General features: G+C 50.2%; 1 long non-coding RNA gene across 1 annotated transcript in view; it reads right to left on the bottom strand.

Annotated features, from left to right (window-relative positions):
* The window catches only part of LOC117802779, a 297497-nt gene that overhangs the window by 213645 nt on the left and 63191 nt on the right, over positions 1-20661 (bottom strand). The window contains exon 2 of the long non-coding RNA XR_004626318.1: positions 19109-19215. This is a non-coding gene — a long non-coding RNA (uncharacterized LOC117802779). The remainder of the gene's footprint in view (positions 1-19108; positions 19216-20661) is intronic.

Raw genomic sequence — 20661 nt, 5'->3', positions numbered from 1 at the left:
ATTCTACAAGCACTGCTAAAAGATTTTAATTTCCATCCCTCATAAATTAACAAAACAAACATTAAAAATGAGTAAAGCTATAGATTTGCTCTTTACTCCACCCAAAGGCTGCATAATAGACATTCCTGGCAAGTCCACAGAGCTTGTTCACAAAGATATACCATGTACACACCAATAAAAGAAGACTTATTAAATTTAAAAGGAGTAAAACCATACAAAGTATATTCTCTGACCAAAATGGAATTAAATTAGAAATTAACAATACGATATATCAGAACACTGTTAATGTGTGAAAATTAAACAACCTACTTGTAAATAATCCATGTCTCATAAAAGAAAACACAAGGGAAATTTAGAAAATATTCAAATTTAATGATAATAAAAATACGAATATCACTTTGGGATTTGCTTCAAATGAAATTTACAACTTTAAATATTTATATCAGAAAAAAGGCAGTTCAAAAATAGCAAACTAGTGTGTGACTCAAAAACCCAGTTATAAAAGACCAAAGTAAACCGAAGTTAAACAAAAGAAGGAAATGATGAAGATAAGACATAAATCAATGAAATGAGGGGGAGGAAGAACAACAAAATGTATAAATCCCTCGCTGTATTGGTAAAGAAAAGAAAAAAAGAGAATGAAGATAATTATCAATATCAGAAATACTGAAGGAGGGAGTATCGCTACAGGACCTACAGATTTTAAAAGAAAAATAAGGGACTATTCAAATAACTATTCACCAACAAATATAGCAACTTAAACGAAATGGACAAATTTCATGAAAAATACACAGCTTACAAAATTTGACACAAAATGAAACAGAAACTCTGAGCAGCCCTATATCTGCTAAAGTAGAAAATAACACCTGTCTTCTACAAACTCAGAAAATAAGGGAGGAGGGAACTTTGCCTATCCATTGAGTCCAGCATAATTTTAACACAATAACCTGAAATCACAGAAAAATACGCCTCGTGGACATAGTTGCAAATTTCCTTAACCAACGCAAGCAAATATAATCTGGTCACATAGAAAGAGGATAATATCATGGGAGCATGTGAGAATTATCCCAGGAATACAAGGCGGACTTAACACTCAAAAAGCACCAAATATAAGTTGTGAGTTAACAGAATAAAAGAAAATCATGTGATTGTTTTGACAGTCACCAAAAAAAGCACGTGACCATTTGAGAAAATTCAACAACCATTCATGATTTTTAAAATCTTGGCAAACCAGGACGAGAAAGGAACATCTTCGATCTGCTTAAGGGATCCACACAAAAACCTAAGCTAAAGTTATACTGAATGTTGAATAAGATTGCACACCTCCCCCTACTCTGAATACTGATGTGATGAAGTCTGCTCTCCGTACTTGCACTCCATACTACCCTGGACGTTCTCACCGTTCTAATACGGCAAGAGAAAGCAAACAAACAGAACAGGGATTAGAAAAGGACCAGTAATATTATCCATCTGCACATAACCATACTGTTCACATAGAAAATGCTAAGGAATTTATGAAACAACTACTAGAACTAATAAGGTCACAGAACACAGTTAAAATAGATTGTAATTTTATATCCTAGCAACAAACAATTGAAAAATGAAATTTTTAGAATTCCTCTTGCAGCAGAATCAAAAAACAAACTACTTGGTAAAAATTCAATAAACACACGCAATACCTGTTCACTAGAAGCCATAAAATATTACTGAGAGACATTAAATCAGACCGAAGTAAAGGAAGAGGCATCCCCCGCTCCTGGCTTCTTTGAAGACTCAATATTGTTAGGATGTCAATTCCTCCAAAATTTCTCTATAAATTTAACATAATCCCAATCAAAAGCACAGCTGGCTTTTATGTAGAAATTCACAAGCTGGTTCTAAAATTTGTATGGAAATGCAAACTACCTAAAACTGCCAAAGCAATTTCAGAAAAGAATAATGTGGAGGACGGCAGTCTCTGACTTCAAGACTTACTCCAAGGCTACAGTCCTCAAGGCAGCGCGACATCGGCATAAAGCACCAACCAACCCATCAGTGCAACAGAACAGAGAGCAGAACAGATTCAACAAAGGCACAGACACAACGTAACGTAGGAAGGAGTGTTTACAAGAAACTGTGTTGGAACAACTGGGTGTCGGTATGAAAATAGAGCCCTCAGCCCTTCTCACGAGATGCTCTCCTGTTAGGTGCCGCACTAACTCAATGGAAGGTTGGTCGCTAGAGCCAAATATTATGTCCAGAAACTGCAAGTATGTTTGTCGGCACCATTGTCTTTAAAAGAAATTAGTGCCACAACAATGGCACCAATGGGATTGCAGCTCTGTGCCAGCAGGAGCAGGAGATGGCACTCTGCACGGACTTGCTGAGCAATGGGGCTGTTTCTGTTTGCCAAGCTCTGTGTGTGTGTGTGTGTGTGTGTGTGTGCACGCACACGCGCGCCTGCTGACAGTGGGGCGCACCTCCGACCCCTCCCCTATGGAGGAGGGTCCTCTCCAAGGCCCAGTGAGCCCTCCCACCGGCCCCCGGCCCAGGGGCCTCCACGCGGGCCTTCCCGGGAGGGCGGGGGCCACGGCGGCCCAGCTGGGAGTGAGGGCCGCACAGACGGCAGCGTCTTCTACACTCAAAACCAAAGCCACGGGGCCACCGGTCGCGACAGCAGGACAGCATCACATCCATCATTGACGGGAAAACCACATTCTCATTCTGCAGGTCCGTTTACAAGAGCCAGCAAATGCCCTTTCCCGCCCAGGGCTTTCTTTGGCAATTACAGTTGTAAAAGCCACGACGCTGTAAATGACTCCATTCAGAAATTTCAGCGATGAAAACGTACTGATTTGAAGAAAGAGAAGAGGCACCTAGAGAGAGGGATTTAAGATACCCAAATGCTGGTGACACGGTGGGGACGATGAGCAGACCCACTCTCCCCCATTCCCACTCCCACCCCACATACTTCCAAGGGACTCCAGCTCCAGGCCTGGAACTCACCGGCAGAGCCCGCGTCTTCGGGCTGGGTGCTCTGCGTAGGGCTCAGTCAGCCCAGGTCACAGGACAGGTTGACCGTGGCCAAGGAGACTCAGTTCCTTGGTGTCTCCAGGGAAATGAGAACGAGAAGGTGAAGTGGCCCTTTCTGCCCTGAGGAGGGAGGCCGCTCCAGGAGCAGAGCTGAGTGTGGGCAGGACCTCTGATCCTGGGACTGTCCCAGCAGCGTGGGCCCCAGGCCTGTCCAAACACATGAGCCCATACATCTGTTCACTGCTGGGGCGGGCCGGATTGGGTCATCTGCCACCTGAGACAGTGTTCAAACTGAGGCAGAGAAGCCGGCTCACTGCCGCACGCAGTGACCGCCCAGCCACGGCCCCACCCTGATTCCAAGCTCCCACACTGGTCCTGTGCTGTGGCGGTTTCCACACGGGAACTTCACGTGTGAAACCAAACTTGGGTCTCCAGCATCTCCAGGCCTGTGTTACCCACCCCGTCACCCTCAGCGATGCGTAACAGGTCCATGAATCCACCCTCCTCCCAGGTTCCAGAATCAGCTGAGGTCACGCCCTGTTTCCACCTGGTCACCAGGGAAGAGCCCACTTCTGCCTGAGTCAGTGGTTGTAGAGACAGCTTGGGTCCTAGAACTTTCTGATGTCCTGCTGAACACATGCTACTGGAAGCCCAGAGGCCTCGGTGCCTCTGTCCTGTGGAGGACGTCACGGCAGAGGCTGGTTTCCCGTTCTGGTTCCACAGCCAGGCCAGGCACCGAGGAGCCACCACGCCCGGCACCACCACAGCTGAGCACAGAGCCTGGGGTGCCCATGCAGGGAAAACGGGGCACCGGACCGAGCGCCTGCAAGCCTGCCCGCTGCAGACCCATCAGGCTGAAAGCCAGGGCTGCGATGCACACGACACAGAACATTTCCTTCGAGCATTCTAACAGCCTCACGTGGACATGGCCACAGAGGAAGCCAAACACCCTGACCGCCAAAGCGCCTGGGTCTCCCTTCAGAGGAGGGAGAAGGGCCAGAGGAAATGACCTCACGGCCCCTCCTTCCTGCTGCTAATCAATGGTCACTGAGGGGATGCCCGGGTAGGCGGCCCTGCCAGCGCCTTATTTCGGGCAGCTGTCCGTCCCCCGCTGACAGATGGGGGGGATCACCGGTGGCCTCGGCCTGTCGCTTTCACAGTGAGAGCTGCTGGGGTCAGGCATCCCCAGCCTCAGGCCCGAGCCCTGGTGGCGCACCGGCCTTGGAGGCCCAGCTTTCAGAAGAGCCTGCCAAGCTCCCTGTTTTTCATTCCCTTCAAATCCAGCCAGCCCTCCCTGCTGGCAGTGCCGCAGGAAATTCGGGGACAGGTTGGGAAGGCGGCCAGCCTTTGTCTCAGACCTGGGCATCTGAGCCCACCCCGGTGTCCCAGGGAACAGAGCATGGAGGAGTGCACAGCCTAGCTGGCAGTTCCCTGGCCCTGGGGCCCCCCAGGTACAGCCCCTGCTAAGTGAGCCAGGCAGTGCTTGTCCTGTCCCACTGGATATTTATTTGCTTTTAAAAAGGTTTTAATCCAGACTACTTGTGTTCCCAGGAATTCATGTGTTAATTTACCAAGCTCTCCAGTGTTGAATTTCATTCCTTTTTAATGAGGTTAAACTGAGAGGTTCTCTGAATTTAAATTAGATTGTCTTTCAAGGCAATCAGTTCATCCCCATGTCCAGAGCCCCCCTTCCCAGCCACCCTCACCTTTCCCCAGGATGTCTCTGTGGATGGAGGCTCAACTAGCCCACTCTCCACTGGGCAGCTGGGGGGATGTTTCTAAACCCTGCATTCAATCACATCTCCCCACTGTCTAAAGCCTTTATCTGGCTGGTTGTTTTCTACAAGGCTCTTTGCTTCCATAAAGGATCTCCCCTGCCACCAGCTCCCCTCCCAGCTCCCAGGCCTTCCTAGCTGCTGCCCCCTTTGCCAGAATACCCCCCCACACCCGCCCCCGGGAATCCCAGCTCATCCTCCAGAGATCAGCCCAGCAGGATGACTTCCAGGGACCTCCAGGCCCCACAAGGAGGCAGCCATACCACCCTCCCTGGCTCTCACCACACTTGTGATTTGAGTGATTAATTACCTGCCTGTGCGATTCCAGCTCCTCCCTCAGGAGGCATCGTGTCTGTGACTTTACTGACCCTTTGCTCTCCACTGCCATGGCCCGCCCAGTGGGTATTTGTTCAGTCACTGAACGGGTGAAAGAATCCAAAGTAGAACAGCAAAATCAAGGCCCTGATTGAACAAATGATTTCATAAAATCACCAGAAATCCCAAGCTCTTCCCACAAACGTGTTAACGCACCGGCACTGATTGCAGCACGTATACAACAAAAATTAGGATCCTCGTGGGCACCACGTTTTACTCACTTATGGGCGCATCTGACACAATGGCTAATCCTCGTGAGTTCCTCCCTGCCGAGCACTCCCTCCCTGTTCTGAGCGTTCTGCCTTCATGACCTCATTTAACCCTCAGGCCCCTCTATGACGCAAGCCCTGGGACCCTCCCTCTTCACGGGGGAGGAAGTGGAGCCCGGAGCACCTGGTAATCCACCCAAGGCCACGGGCAGCAGGTGACAGTGCTCAGGTGTGAATGCAGGTGCTCTAGGTCCACGCCACGACTCTCAGCCACGACCCTCCCCTGCCTCTTGGGGCCATAGGTGGCTCCATCCTCCGAAGGGCTCCATCCTCCGAAGGGCTGTGGACTTGCTCTCTGTACGTGTGTGTGCTAACTTACATCACCCCTGTTCCGCTGAGGGACATCCAGGTTATGGCAAATGAGTAACTTTGTGCATATATTTCTAAATATAAATACTCCCTAGGATGAATTCCTAGAAGCGGGATTATTGCCTTAAAAACCCCCCTTAAACACAATGAAAAATGAGAGCTTCCCAGAGCTACGTGCGGGTTTTTCTACATGGAAGCCCCTGGGAGGAGAGTCACTGCTCCAGCCTGACTCAGGGAGGCAGAGCCGACCACGGCATGTGCCACACATCCATCTAGTGGTAGGGCAAGACCAGGGAGCTCAGACACAGCCTCACAACCTACATCTCTGTCCAGAGCTCTCGGAGGATGCCTCTCAATGGAAGGTGTAGGGCACGGGGACCGGAAATGGGGTGCATCCCAACGCTTAAGACACTGGCTGGAGGTGTGCAAGGACTGGGTCAGGGCTTTGCCTTTCAAGCAGCGGTGAGTCACTGTAGAAGAAAGCAGTTTCTATTTGGATCACAAAATTAGTGCCGATGAACAAACTCACCCCAAAAGGAGAAGGCTGATCCCCAACCCCTCTTCAAGCATGAGCAAACATATTACATGGTTTTCCCAGCCTTATAATTTAAGGTAAATATTAGCCTAATATCTGTGAAAGAAGCTTTAGGTCCATATCTAAACCCATGTTTCCAGTTCTAATCCAGATGCTTTCTAGCTGTTTTTGTTTCTCTGTCCCAATATTCACAAGGTGAGCTGGCATCTGTCACGGAGAATGCAGTGGGCTCAATATCAGCCATGTATTCACGTGGCTGTTACTTTCAAGTGTGGAGAAGGTCTACTTTTAAAAGGAAATGGGCCCATTAAGGAAAGGCAGGAGATTAAAAGTCTCTGGATGAAATGGTGGTGAGAACTTGAGCAGAGAACACAGTGGCCCCAGAAACCCAGATTATGGGGAGTCCCTGGAAAAGCAGGAAGAACAGCTACAGACACAGGAAGCCCCTGGGTGGCCTGCACCATCCACAGGGCGTATGTTTCGATCACAAAACACAAAGGAGGTCTAGACGCTGAACGGTGGTCCCAAGAAGGTATGCCATGTCCTAACCCCAGAACCCGTGAATGTGACCTTATGTAGAAAAAGCATCTTTGCTGATATAAAGGATTAAAGATCTCAAAATGAGATCATCCTGGGTTTAGGGTGGCCCTTACGTCCAACAACAAGTGTCCTTATAAGAGACAGAAGAAGAGAGGGCACAGACACCAGAGGGAAGGCCACGTGAAGACAGAGGCAGAGGTTGGAATGACGCGCCTACAAACCAAGAAATGCTGAGGATTGCCTGGAACCACCAGAAGCAGGAGAGGCAAGGAAGGGTTCCCTGTTAGAGCCTCTGGAGTGAGCACAGCCGTGCGGATACCTTGATTTTGGACTTCAGGCCTCCAGAATTGTAAGAGAAAACATTTCTGTGGCTTCAGGCCCCCGGTATGCGGTCGCTGGTTACAGCAGCCCTGGAAAACCAATACAGGAAATATAGGTCCAACGTCCCATTTCTGGGAAAACGCTGCAAAGACATGCGTTTAAATGATTATTCCAATAATGATTCCCTTTGGGACCCTGGAAAACCCAAAATATATGGATTTTGTTATTGAGTAAAAGATGGAGTTGCATGGCTCAGTGATTGACCTCTTTCTTCAGGAGCTGACGGAGTTACAAACAAGAAGCTATTAAATTGAAAGCCTCAGGATTTAAAGAAAAAAGCCATGTTTGGCAAAATCCTTTTCCTATCAACAAAAGACCTTGAAGGTTCAAAGGGCAGAGAGTTATGATGTGGGAAAGTAGCTGTGCCCAGGGACCCCATGGCAGTTGGAATCTGTCTTTGAGATGCCTCTAGCCCAACTCCTAGCGTGGAAATCATGTGAAAATGTGAGGCCTCCTTCCTGAAGAGCAAGGGGGGTGGGGAATGTGTTCTTCTGTGCCAGGGGATATATTTTTGTTTCAGGGAAAGAAGACATGGTAATGGCACACAGAAACCATGAGTGGACACACAGGCATGCCGAGTAAGGATGGCGGACATGCAGCAGAGTCACGACCAATCCCATGATCATGAAGCCAGAGGCAGCATGGTCCATCTGGGTGCCAGGGGCTCCTAAGGGTACCAGACACCACGGTGGGAAAACCATTCCCGGAAGTCCAAACTTTCATCTCTGCTGGCCAGTGCATCTACACAGACCAAGGACTTCCTTGAAGCCTTCAAGGGAATGGAAACCAGAACATAAAGCAGTTTGAACATCAGCGCCCAAAGGCTCAAGTTCACCTACATCTCTTTAGAAGTCATGTTTTGTCAAATTTGAATGATCTAAAAATAACACTATCTCCCCCCTTGAAAACATGCATCTTTCAGATGATAGTCCAAATTAACCCTAAGATGAAGTAATCACAAAGAAATATACTTGAGCCCAAACCGCTCTTAAGGTTGGTTCCCAAGTAAGAATCCGAAGTGAAACTAATGAAACTCGATATGATTCTTGAGCGATGGCTCATGGTCACATTCTCTGTGGTTGGGAGGGAGAACACGTTTGGGAGTTTTGGTTAAAGGACTGCTGACATCATGAAAAGCCGGGCAAGAATGGGCACGTGTTCCTCCATGGTGTGTTCACAGGCAGGCTTCCTTTCATTCGAGCACAGTTCTCATCAAAGGGATTCTTGCTCCCACAGGACTCAGGTAATTACGCTGCATTGACAGCACTCACTCGCTGTGTTATCATTTTCAAAAAACCATCGATTCCACTATATTTGCATTTAAAAGTTCCACACGCTCTTGCAGATCCTTGTGTGGACACTGTGTTCCTGGAATTCTGATTTCAGGAGTTCGGTGCTTTCTCTTCTTTTTTCTGTCCTCTTCAAGGATGGGTGGATATTTTTTGCCCAATACAAAAGACAAGCTCTTATGGAGAAAAACCGTATTTCTTATGAAAACTCAATGTGGTTCCCAAAAGTCTCCTTTGGAAGAAAAAGGTCACATGTGATGTGTAATTCTAGACCATGTAAGTGGTATTTCACCAAAGGGGTCAAATTTGCACATCCAAAAACGGACCTGTGTTTAGTCCATTCTTGGAAAACCTCTTTACCAGCGGCTTTCAAGATGGTGTAACAAATCATTCTAAAGTGATGGAAAACTCTTGAAATCTGGAGGGTGAATTGGAAGTTGGGCAACAGGCAGCATCATTTGTGGCAGGAGGCGATGAGCCAGGAGGTCAGATGAACGGAAGGAACTGTGGTGTTGCGAACGGTAGAACGGGTTTGCATCTGGCAGGTCGCAGGAAAGAGCAGTGACATCACCTCTTTGGAAGGGTGGAGGGGAGTCTTGACACCAAATCTCCTCACAGATAAGGAGATCAACATGTGTCCGCTCCTGTGGACTCCTGGGAGAACACTCCACCACGATGGAGAAGGACTGTCATACTAAACGGACAAATGCAGCTCCCATGTCTCGGGGAGGGCATGGTGACCAGGGCTCAGACCCCTCGGGACAGAGGTCTGGCCGTGCACCATGCAAACCCTGAAGCAAGCATACATGCCCACTGAAGGCCAGAACCTTCTAGAATGGGCACTGAACAAGAGAGACAATGAGCTCATCATGGCCCTGAGACCAAGTGCTATGCCGGACACTGTCATTGATCCCACCCACCTCCCTCTTCCAAGAAAAAAAAGGCCCTCTGGAATCCTGCAGTAGCTGCTCTCCCAAGCATATGGAGAAGTGCATCCAAGATACACAGGGGGAAACCATGGTGGTGGTGGTGATGTGCGGATTCCCCTTCTGGAAGGACCTGCCCAGCTGTGGAGACTGCGGTCAGCACCCAGGCTCCAGCTGCCGGCTCCCCTGAGCCTGCCTCAGCTGCAGAGAGCCGCCTGCCTGAGGCCCCGCCCGTCGGCTGGACGCCCAGGCAAGCTCACTCTGGCCCATGGGAAAGAAATGTATACATCTCTTGCCAAATCTGTGGTCAGAGACAAGCACACTGGCAGCTAGAAATCAGCCCTGGTAGTATTTACACCATGGGAATTGGCAAATGCTACAAATCATGGCTGTTTTTTCCCCCCAAACAGTTAAACATTCACCAGCACGCCCTTCCTGGAGAAGCCTGCATCCAGGGCCTAGGCCATGTCAGCCCGAAGCGGGACACCTCTGACAGTTGTCAGTGCTCCCTGCCAGGAGGGCTCAGGTGCAGCTCCATTTCTCCCTCTGCCCAAACCTGCTTCCCCTTCCTGCAAGTTAAATGTCTTAGCACCTCCGTCAGGAGCACAGGACCCTCCACAGGGAATGTGCACCGTGCTCAAAGTGCATCCTCTCTGACAGGGTCCAGAGGGCTCATTCTCATCACTGAAGGATGGATTTGCAGCTTCTTTTTCAGCCAATCAGCAAACATATTAAGCAATTTCTACATGACAGACCCTAGGCCAGATACTATGTATGCAAGACCGGGTCCCGCCCACACGCAACAGGTAACCTTGGGGACTCAAGCGGGGGTAGGGGGGGCCTCCATCAAACTGTGCAGCTGGCTCCTACTAAATTTGCTTTAAATTAACAGAGCATGGGGCGCCTGGGTGGCACAGTGGTTAAGCGTCTGCCTTCGGCTCAGGGCGTGATCCCGGCGTTGTGGGATCGAGCCCCACATCGGGCTCTTCCGCTATGAGCCNGGCTCCTCCGCTATGAGCCTGCTTCTTCCTCTCCCACTCCCCCTGCTTGTGTTCCCTCTCTCGCTGGCTGTCTCTATCTCTGTCAAATAAATAGAATCTTAAAAAAAAATTATAAATTAACAGAGCAATCACCTTCCTAATTATGTAAAAGTATAAAATGTGTAACAGCATAAAATATGTTCAGAACATCAAATCTATTAGAAAATGAGATATAATGTATTCAGAGTTAGGAAAACAGACAAATTCTGCTTTCGTTTAAAGTGAAGTTAACATCAAATGAAAGTCCGAATTTGCTTATTAACAAACACAGAATATCAAGCAACCGGCTTTTTTTTTTTCTAAGATTTTATTTATTTCTTTTATAGAGACAGAGAGGGTGAGCGCAAGCAAGGGGAGCGGCAGGCAGAGGGAGAAGCAGGCTCCCTGCTGAGCAGGGAGACCAATGCAGAACTCAATCCCATGGGATCATGACCTGAGCTGAAGGCAGATGCCTAACTGACTGAGCCACCCAGGCGCCCCACCGAGCAACTGGCTTTAAAAAGAGAACACGTTTCAGCATTTCCTCAGTGCTTACCTGGCCAGGTGCTGTTAGAGGAGGTGTCAGGATGACTGAGGAAAGTACAGTAGGAGTAACCCTGCACCCTGGTCCTGCTTCACTGTCAGAAGACTCTCAGCCTGGCCTCTGCAGCCAGCCCTGACGCATCTAGGGAGCTGGGACCATTCTCCCCACCACCTTACAGCCCAGAAGACCAAGGCTCAGAAGTCGAGGAACCAGCCCAGCATGAGTCAGACAGAGGAAGACAATACTGTATGATGTCACTTACGTGTAGAAACTTAAAAAGTGAGGGGTGCCTGGGTGGCACAGCAATTAAGCGTCTGCCTTCAGCTCAGGGCGTGATCCCGGCGTTACGGGATCGAGCCCCACATCAGGCTCCTCTGCTATGAGCCTGCTTCTTCCTCTCCCACTCCCCCTGCTTGTGTTCCCTCTCTCACTGGCTGTCTCTACCTCTGTCAAATAAATAAATAAAATCTTTAAAAAAAAAAAAAGAAACTTAAAAAGTGAAATCATAGAAACAGCAACTAGAATGGTGCTTATCAGGGGCTGGCAGCGGGGGAATGTTGGTCCAAACTTCCAGCCATAAGATCCATAAGCACTGGGGATCTCATGTACAGCATGGCGATTATAGTTTAAAATATTGTATTATCTACTTGGAAATTGCTAAGAGAGTAGATGTGAAGTGCCCTCACAACAAAAGAAAATGGTACCCATGTAATGTGACACGGGCATTAGCTAAAGCTAAGTGGCGATCGTCTTGGCGATACGTGTGTGTCAATCAATACACCGCACACCTTAAATTTACACAGTGTTATGTGTCAATTATTTCTCAATAAAGCCAGGACATGAACAGGAGTCGGCGTTCAATATCAATCGGCAGCCACTCAGCCTTCCAGACTTCAATGATCAGAATAACTGCATTAGAAATTGCCAACACTTGTCATTGTTAAAAATAAACCATCTTGACATTAGGATTCCTCTTTTTCCAGGGATGACTCCAAGAGTTGAGCACCCCGATGTCTGAGACCAGGAGCACAAGTGCATCGCCTGTCACTCTTGGTAAAGACACGGCAAAACCATGGATTTGGGGGATTTCGGGAAAGCATTTAATTTCCAAGTATTTCTCTTGGAAACCATCAAGCGCATGTGTCACAGAAATAAGTGATTTAAGGTTGTCAAGAAGTACTTTCAGGCTTTCTGGAGGAAGCCCTTGAGGGTCAGGGGAGACATGTCAAGAGAAGGGAGATGTGTCTGCTCTGCAATACGTCAGAGTCCAGAGCAAACTGAATCCACAGGCAATTCCAAAATAGGGGGTGTTTTTGCAACAGCAGCAATACCAGCACCAATACCATTAAACTAAAATCATTTTTCAGAAATAATGTTTTGAAAACACTTAGTGGTTGGGAAATTAAAACCCGAACTGTGGCTCTCTCATCAGTTTCATGCATATTCATCCTACTTTTCTCTGAGTTTGGAGACAATAGAATTCCACCTCCCCCCTAAAAAAGCCTCTTTATTTTGGATATTTCATCTGAGTAATTTAATGCTAAATTGAAACTCAAAAACCTTCATCATGAAGGATCATCCACAAGATTTTTGTTCTGCTCATTTAAACGCTCAGCAGCTTCCAACTTCGTAACACCTCCCCTTTGTTTTTAATTTGCAGCTGCTTGCCCAAGGACAGGAAAGTCAAGTCCTGTCACTCTTTAAGCCTGACTTTACACATTTCCACTTTACATGTCAACATGAAAAGTAACCTCTTTTTAAAAAATAATAGTTAAAGCCAATTACAAATTTGCTCTTAAAATCACACTAATTCCACTTTGAAGCATGAAGAACAAAATTAGATTTCATCTTAAAGACAAAGACGCTCACACCTTTTTAGAGCTGCATAAACTCGTTTACACTGCTCTGTGCACAAATCTCCGTTTGCCTCTGCTTGGGGTGGGATTGCGTGAAAATTTCAGGTGGAAGGCTCCCTGAGTTCAGAGTCTGATGGGCCCTCTCCCCTCACAAGGAGACGGGACAGAGAGCTGTGACATGGGACACAAAATGGCCCCAATGGCGACCACAAATAAAATAATAATTACTACTATTATCACAACAATTACCTTGGGAGAGAACAGCAGCTAATATTGACTTAACCACATTCCTAGAATCTGGCTGTGCATTCTGAATACGTAATTTCACACAATCCTCACAACACCTCTATTATACGCATTTAGTACCCTGTTTAAAGGTGAAATGGAGTCTCAGAGAGGATAGGTACCTTGCACGAAATCACACAGCAAGCAACTCAAAGCCCCCCGCCCCCCAACTCCAACGTCCAAAGTGGTAGGTTCAATCAATGGCTCTCATTAAGGGTCTCCCTGTATCCTCACCTTTGCCCCATAACTTTGTAGTCTCCTTCATTCCGGTTCTGGGCCACCTGACTTGCTTGGACCATGGGGATAGTAACAAAGTTGACATAAGGAAGAAGGTCATGAAGGGCTCATGTGACTCTGCTCCCTCTCTTGCTTCCCTACAATCACCATGATCTCCAGGCCACATCAGCCTGAGGATACGTGGGCTGGAGAATTGGAGGGACGTGACCTAGAATCACAGGGGGTGGGCTGTCCCGGCCAAGGCTGTTCTAGTCCCACCAACCCGCCAGCTGATCACAGACACACGAGCAAGCCCAACTAAGACCAACCAAACCTGGCCCAGGAAGAGCAAAACCACCCCATTGACCCGCAAACGCATGAGAAATAAAAAATAGTTTTGTTCAGCTATGACATTTGGGATGGTTTGTTAGACAGCAGACATCTAAACTGCTCTAAACACTCTAAACTGCTCACCAGGGAGCTCTTTCTATGACCTGTGGTCAGCTCAGTAACGGTCCCCAAAGACGTCTAGGTCTTACTCTCCAGAACCAGTGAATGTATCTTCATATGGCAAAAGAGACTCTGCAGACGTGATTAAGTTAAAGGCCTTGAGATGGAGTGATCATTCCGGGTCATCCAGGTGGGCAGTAAATACCATCACCAGGGTCCTCGTAAGTCGGAAGCCGAGGAGACTGACACAGAAGAGGGTCACATGTCACATGAAGCCACACGCCATGCTGCTGGCTTGGAAGAGGAAGGAAGGGACATGTGCCAAGGCCGGGAAGGAGTACAGTTCTCGAAGCTGGAAAGTATTCTCCCCTAGGGGCTCTGGGGACAGGGCGGCCCTGCCAACATCTTGCTTCAGTCCAGCGAAGCTGGATCCAGACTTCCGATCTCAGAACTACAAGACCATGAACACGCGCTGCTTTGAGCCACCGAGTCCATGGTGATGTTACAGCAGCCGCAGGAAACTCACACACGCCTCAACCGTAGGGACACAGAAGCACTGACTCTGCTTCTATTGGTGTCGGACTGCATTTCATGAAAACTGAATTTAAATCACAAGTTTACATCACTTTCCAGTCTGCGCGGGACTGACCCCAAGGCCTGGACGCGAAGATGAGCACAGGGGCAAGCAGACGGTGTGCAGCCTGAGCCCGGGGACCCGTGGGAAGGACACGGGAGTATCAGACACAGGCAGCCCAGGGCAGAGGCCTCAGAAGAGTCAGCCACTGAGAGCTGGCCCAGCCCACGCCACTTGGACATCCTCGGCCAACGTCTTTTAAAGAATTGCCATCTCTAAGAATTTAAACGCCCACAGACTGATTTAAGATAATGACATAAGTTTGTCTGGTGCCGCCTGATAGAACTTCCTGCACCACTGGATAGTCTATGTCTACACTGTTCAAAACAGCAGCTGCTCGCCACACGGGGCTTTTAATCCCACGAGAAGTGGCTAGTGTGACCGAGGAACTGGATTTTTATATTTTACTGTATTTTATTACGTTAAGTTTGAATGGTGTGATGGTTAGTTTTATGTGTCAACTTGACTAGGCTGTGGGACGCCTAGATTGCCGGTCAGACATTCCTTCTGGGCGCGTCTGTGAGGGTGTTTCCGCCAGAGATTAGCATTTCCTTCGGTCACGGAGTCCAGCGAGCACCCTCATCCATGTGGGCTGCCCCGTCCAATCTGGCGAGGGCCCGAGTAGAAGAGAAGGCAGAGGGAGGTTGAATTTGCTCTCTCTTCTCGAGCTGGATGTCCATCTTTCCTGCCCTCGGACGTCAGTGCTCCCGGTCCTCGGCCTCCTAACTCGGACTGAGTCCCACCACCAGCTTGCAGACGGCAGACCCCGGGACTTCTCAGCCTCCATAACCATGTGAGCCAATCCCTGCCATAAATCCCTTCCTCCTTCTATCTACACCCACAGAGGAAGCCGTGCAGTACGTTCTAGTGCTTCTCTCAGGAGAAGCCCTACCGATCTAAGCGGCCGCGTGCCCCTGGCCGCTAATGGCCAGGACGGGTTAGTCAGCAGAAGACGTTCAGGCTCACGGAACTGGGGATTTCGTCCGCGCGATCCCGGCGAGGTGTCGGGGTTGAGCTGAGAGCAGCTCACGCTCACGGCGGCTCCGCCCCTCCCCGCGTACGGAGCCATCCTGAAGGGTCTCATTTCCTCATTCACGGGAAGAACCTCGCCCACCTCAAGGTCGTTGTGAGGATTACAGATAATCTCCGTAAAACTCTAAGCACAGTGCTTCAAGCTCCAATACAGCAAAACACGGCAGCTACGGGGATTATAACCAACTCTCCATGACTCAAAATCACTGTCTCAGTTCAGGCAAGTACAACAAACTGCCCCAGAGTGGGGGCTTGTAAACAACAGATATTTATTTCTCACACTTCTGGAGGCTGGAAACCCAAGATCTGGAGCCAGCACGGTCAGGGTCTGAGGAGCCTTTTCTGGGTTGCTGATGACCATCTTCTCGTTGCAGCCTCGAATGACAGAGAGAAGGTGAGGGAGCTCTCTGTTGTAAGGACATTAACCCCATTCACGAGGGCTCCACCCTCCTGACCTCATCATCCCCAAAGCCCCACCTGCTAACACCCCTCACCTTGGGAATTAGGATTTCCACTCGGGAACACGGGGGCGGGGGGGGACACAAACATTCAGTCCACGGCACCGTCAGACTTGCAATGCCCCCAGGTAACATTATCGAGTCGAATGCACTGATCAGCGCTGCACTAGGGCTGCAAATACCCAGAGACTCAAAAACCTGCCTTGGAACACTGGGCCAGCCAGCTTTGCTGTGCACTGTCTCTGTTGGTTTCACTCCACTCCACAGTGAGGGGAGAGAACTGCTCACACGGCAGAACAGATCGCGAGGACAGGGAATGGCCACCACATCATGGTGACCACGCTGCTCAGGATAAAGGGACAGTACCTGACACTCGGGCATTACTGCACATGGCCTGGCTCATGCCCGGCGCAAACGGGGTGTCCCCGCACTGCCTCTGGAGTTCCCAGCTAGAGCCCCAAGGCCACAGCCTGGGCAGCGTCCTCTTCTCGTCATTTCTCCTCCCAACTACTCTGGCTGAGAGGCGTCCTCGACGGAGCGTCCCTCCGGGCCTCTGCCCTGGAGGTGGCACCGAGGGCTCCTGCTAGGCATCCAAGAGTTGGGCACGGAGGGTGTGCTCACCTCTCCCTGACTCCCGTGCAGACATGTCAGCCGCAAGGCAATGGGCATCACTCCAGAGAAAACTCCAGCCTGCACCTCCCAGCAAGAACCAGTAACTACGAGGAGAGTTTGTCTTCCATGGAGACCTTGAAGCTCTTTCCAAACCTCGTCTCTTAACCTTCCCTGACACCTCAGAGGAAGATGGCGATGATGCGTCCTTATTCTCCTCTCCTGCTCCGGAACACGGAAGACACGTCAGTGTTGACATCACCCAAACTCACAGAGCAAAGGCACGTTCACAGTTACGGGGCAATTCTAATGTTGACACCGACAATAATTACGGCAGCAAATAACCACTGGGAGCTGGCCGTGTGTCAGGCACGGTGCCACGTGTCACCCTCTTCATCTCTGACCACAGCACATGGGGCAAATATCACTGTGACCTCCATTTGACAGGTGACCTGAGGCTCAGAGAGGCAGTGGGACCAGCCCAAGGTCCCAGCGTTGCTAAGGGCTGGAGTCAGGATCCAAACTCCCATCTGTGAACCCAAGCAGACTGTGCCTTCCTTCCCCTGGGGTTGTGGCCAAGCAGCCGCCCCTGGTTCTGCACACCTTCGGGGAGAAGGCACTGACCTAGGTGAGGATGCCAACCAGGAATACAGGGCTGGGGCCTCGGGCACTTGGCTCCCCTGGGACCAAGTCGACATGCACATGCACCTTGGGAGTTGGCCCTGAGGTTTGGCCCCACAGCCAGAGATTGATCAACTGGATTCCATCCTCATGCTTGGTCTTCAGGGACAAACTTCCCTTCCCACCTGGCTTTTTAAGAAGCTTTGCGGTGTTTCTGCTTATGGATCACATGCACAAAACCTCAACGTGACCAGCAGAGTGCAGATGATAAAGAAGAAAGGTAAGAAACCCAAGCCCCTCAGCCACATGACGGCCGGGCAAGAAGGCGAGGGTGGCGATACGGGGAGACCAGGAGCTGGGAGGTCCCAGCGGAGGCACCCATGGCTGGCAGCTCCAGTCACACAACGGNACCCGGCTTTTTAAGAAGCTTTGCGGTGTTTCTGCTTATGGATCACATGCACAAAACCTCAACGTGACCAGCAGAGTGCAGATGATAAAGAAGAAAGGTAAGAAACCCAAGCCCCTCAGCCACATGACGGCCGGGCAAGAAGGCGAGGGTGGCGATACGGGGAGACCAGGAGCTGGGAGGTCCCAGCGGAGGCACCCATGGCTGGCAGCTCCAGTCACACAACGGATAAGCCTGAGGCACAGTAGTCTAGTGCTGGAGACCAGGCAGATCCCCGGATGACAGCGGCCCTGCTTTGACTCTGAGTCTGGGGAGCAGGGCGACGTCCAAATCGGGGGCTGGTCATGAAGCAGATTTCTGCTCCAGCAGAGGCTCTGGAGGGACACTGGGAAGAGAGAGGCCAGCCAGGCGGAAAGTGCAGCCCGTAGAGAAGAGAGGGAGGCGCACACAGGCCAGGAGGCACTCGCGGTGCCCAGGGTGGGGATCAGAGGGGCCGGGATCTCCCCAAGGACGCCTCCCTGTCATCCCCAGATGGTCACTCAGCCCTGCTTCACCCCTTCCCTGCACTGGGGGCTGTCCCTTCACAGGGAAGCTCAGATAGCTAGAAATGGTCTCTTGGGGCAGGGTGGCATCCGTCCCCCCACACCCCGCCCAGGGGTCCACCAAGGCCCTCGGTCTCCTGGGGGCACAAAGCATACCTCTTCACCCTTCCCCAGCGCCCTGTCTGCCACCTGCTGCCTTGGATTACACACAATCCTCCTTTCCCTCTTTTGCTCGGTCGAGTCATCCCTAACCTGTGGTCTAACACTGGTTCCCCAAGCACTGTCATTCACCTGCCAAGCCTGATCCCCCACGTCCCCATGGCCACGCAGTGAGCCACCACCGCCCCCCCCACCAGCATCCCTGTGTCCAGCTCCCGTGCCGGGGCCAGGCATTTAACACGGTGCGAGCAAGATACACACCAGGGGCAAATGGAGAGCCACAAATCTACGGATTATTATCCTGGTAAGAAAAGGAAGGAGTTGGGAATTGATAATAAACCGTTCCCCAAACAGTAACCATGACAACCAACAGCACGAGAGGGATTTTATGCCTCCTCCAAGTTTTATGAGGCACACAACACGGCTCTTTTATGGACTCTGGCATTAATTACGCTCATGATAGGACAGAGCACATGAAACGGCACAGGGTACTCACCCACGGGCTTCACTAAATTCATGCACATTACCCATAAAAGTTTAAGGAAGTAATTAGGAAGATTCCCACTTGGGTTGTTTTATTATTTAAAAATTGATAAGGTATTAAGGTCAAAATATGAGTTTAAACAACAGGAAGAAGAGAGGTGTTGTTGAATTTTAGGCAGAACAGAATATCGACTTGAAGCAAGGATGAATTTCATATCAGATAATGACAAACACCTGGAAATGCATATGAGGAGCGGAAAAACATTTTGACTTGAGACTCAAAACGCAAGCAGATGGTGATGCAAACTCCAAGAGATCTGTCTGGAGTGAGCTCACTGGGAAACAAGCCAGAGGCCGCACGGTCCCCACAGAGGGCTTCTTACCTCCCTGCAGCGCTCATTTCCACAGTCTTCCCGGGCCCTGAGGAAATCAGCCCACGATGCTGCTGGAACATCAGCTCCTGTCCTGAGAGCCCAACGTTCCGGGTTTTCTGAAAAGAGGCATACAAAGTGTCACTCCCTGAACTCCATGCTGTGATGAAGTCACACGAACTCCCCCCCATTCTCCGAGCACGTGGAGGTGAAGATGCAGACAGGAACCACGTCCATAGGCCTGCCCTTCGGCGGGCTCACCACGCGCTGCACATGTAAGGAGTCACTTCTCAGATACACGGGACTTCTGCTCGGACACAGCAGATCAAACACTCGCTGCTTCCTCTTTCCTTCTCCCAGCCCAAGACAACGACAATAAGATATAAAGGAATAGCCCCGCAAGGACAAAGACGAGACAGAAACCACCGCAGACGGGCACGGCCAGCAGCACTGAGGGGCTGGAAGGCAGGCTGGCAAGAGCTGGCCCACTCTGCAGACTGCAGGAAGCTGAAGCCAAACCTTTTTGGGGAGGTGAGGGGGTGCAGAATCAGGAATTCCGGAGAAAGGGCATGGGAAGACCCGCTACTCTGAGGAGCACAGGGGCCTGCAGAAAGGAGGGGTCGTGAAAGGCGTCCTGAGGAGCAGCTCCGACCCCCCCCAGGCCCAGATTCAAGCAATGCCCCCCCACACACACACACACACAAGAGAAAACAAGAGATGGCTTTTGGGGAGGAAGACTCAGATAGGTTCCAGATCCAGGATTTACAGCCCAGCTGAACACAGGCATGCAATGAGGCACCCAAAACTAGGCCATTAAGTAAAAGTCAACGTTCAGCATGAGGCCCCAACACCCCCACCCTGGGCTCACAGAGCACGGATATCCAGCTTACACCCCACGCTATGGACTGCACTGTGTCCCATCAAAATTCACACACTGAAGCCCGATCCTCAGTATCACTACTTGAGAGGGGTGTTTCCAGAGGCAAGTATGGCTAAATGAGCTCATAAGAGTGGGGCTCTGACCTGACCGACCGTGCCCTCCTAAGAGGAGGAAGAGACCCCAGAGATGGGGGCACACAGAGAAAAGGCCACGTGAGGACACAGCGAAGGGTCTGCAAGCTGAGGAGAGAGTCCCCAGGAGAAACCAACCTGTGACACCTTGATCTTGGACTTCCAGCCTCTAGGACGGCAGGGAAATAAACGTCTATTGTTAAGCCACCCCATCAGTGGTGGCTTTGTTACAGCAGCTCTAGCAAAGTCATACACCCTGTAAAGAGGAGACAAAGCGATCCTCTCTAGGAGAACATCTGCTCAGGAGGGAGACCACAGACACTGACAAGTGCGGGTTCCCGTTAAAATGAGCAGCTCCCGGCAGCAGCCCACATGGAACCACCAGTCAGAAAGTGCCACCTGCCCAAAGCGTCCACCAGCTGCTGGGGCCTCTCACTTCAGCACCGGTGGGCAGTCACGAACCAGGCCAATGAGAAAAGGCTCTGGGCATGAAACTGGCCCAGCGAAAGAAACGTAAACTCAGAGGTGACAGGCACAATGCAGGGATCCAAAGA

Source organism: Ailuropoda melanoleuca, chromosome 6 (assembly GCF_002007445.2).
Source record: "Ailuropoda melanoleuca isolate Jingjing chromosome 6, ASM200744v2, whole genome shotgun sequence".
Lineage (NCBI taxonomy): Eukaryota > Metazoa > Chordata > Mammalia > Carnivora > Ursidae > Ailuropoda > Ailuropoda melanoleuca.
Note: the sequence above shows the minus strand (reverse complement) of the source record. Positions and strands in the feature narration are given on the sequence as shown.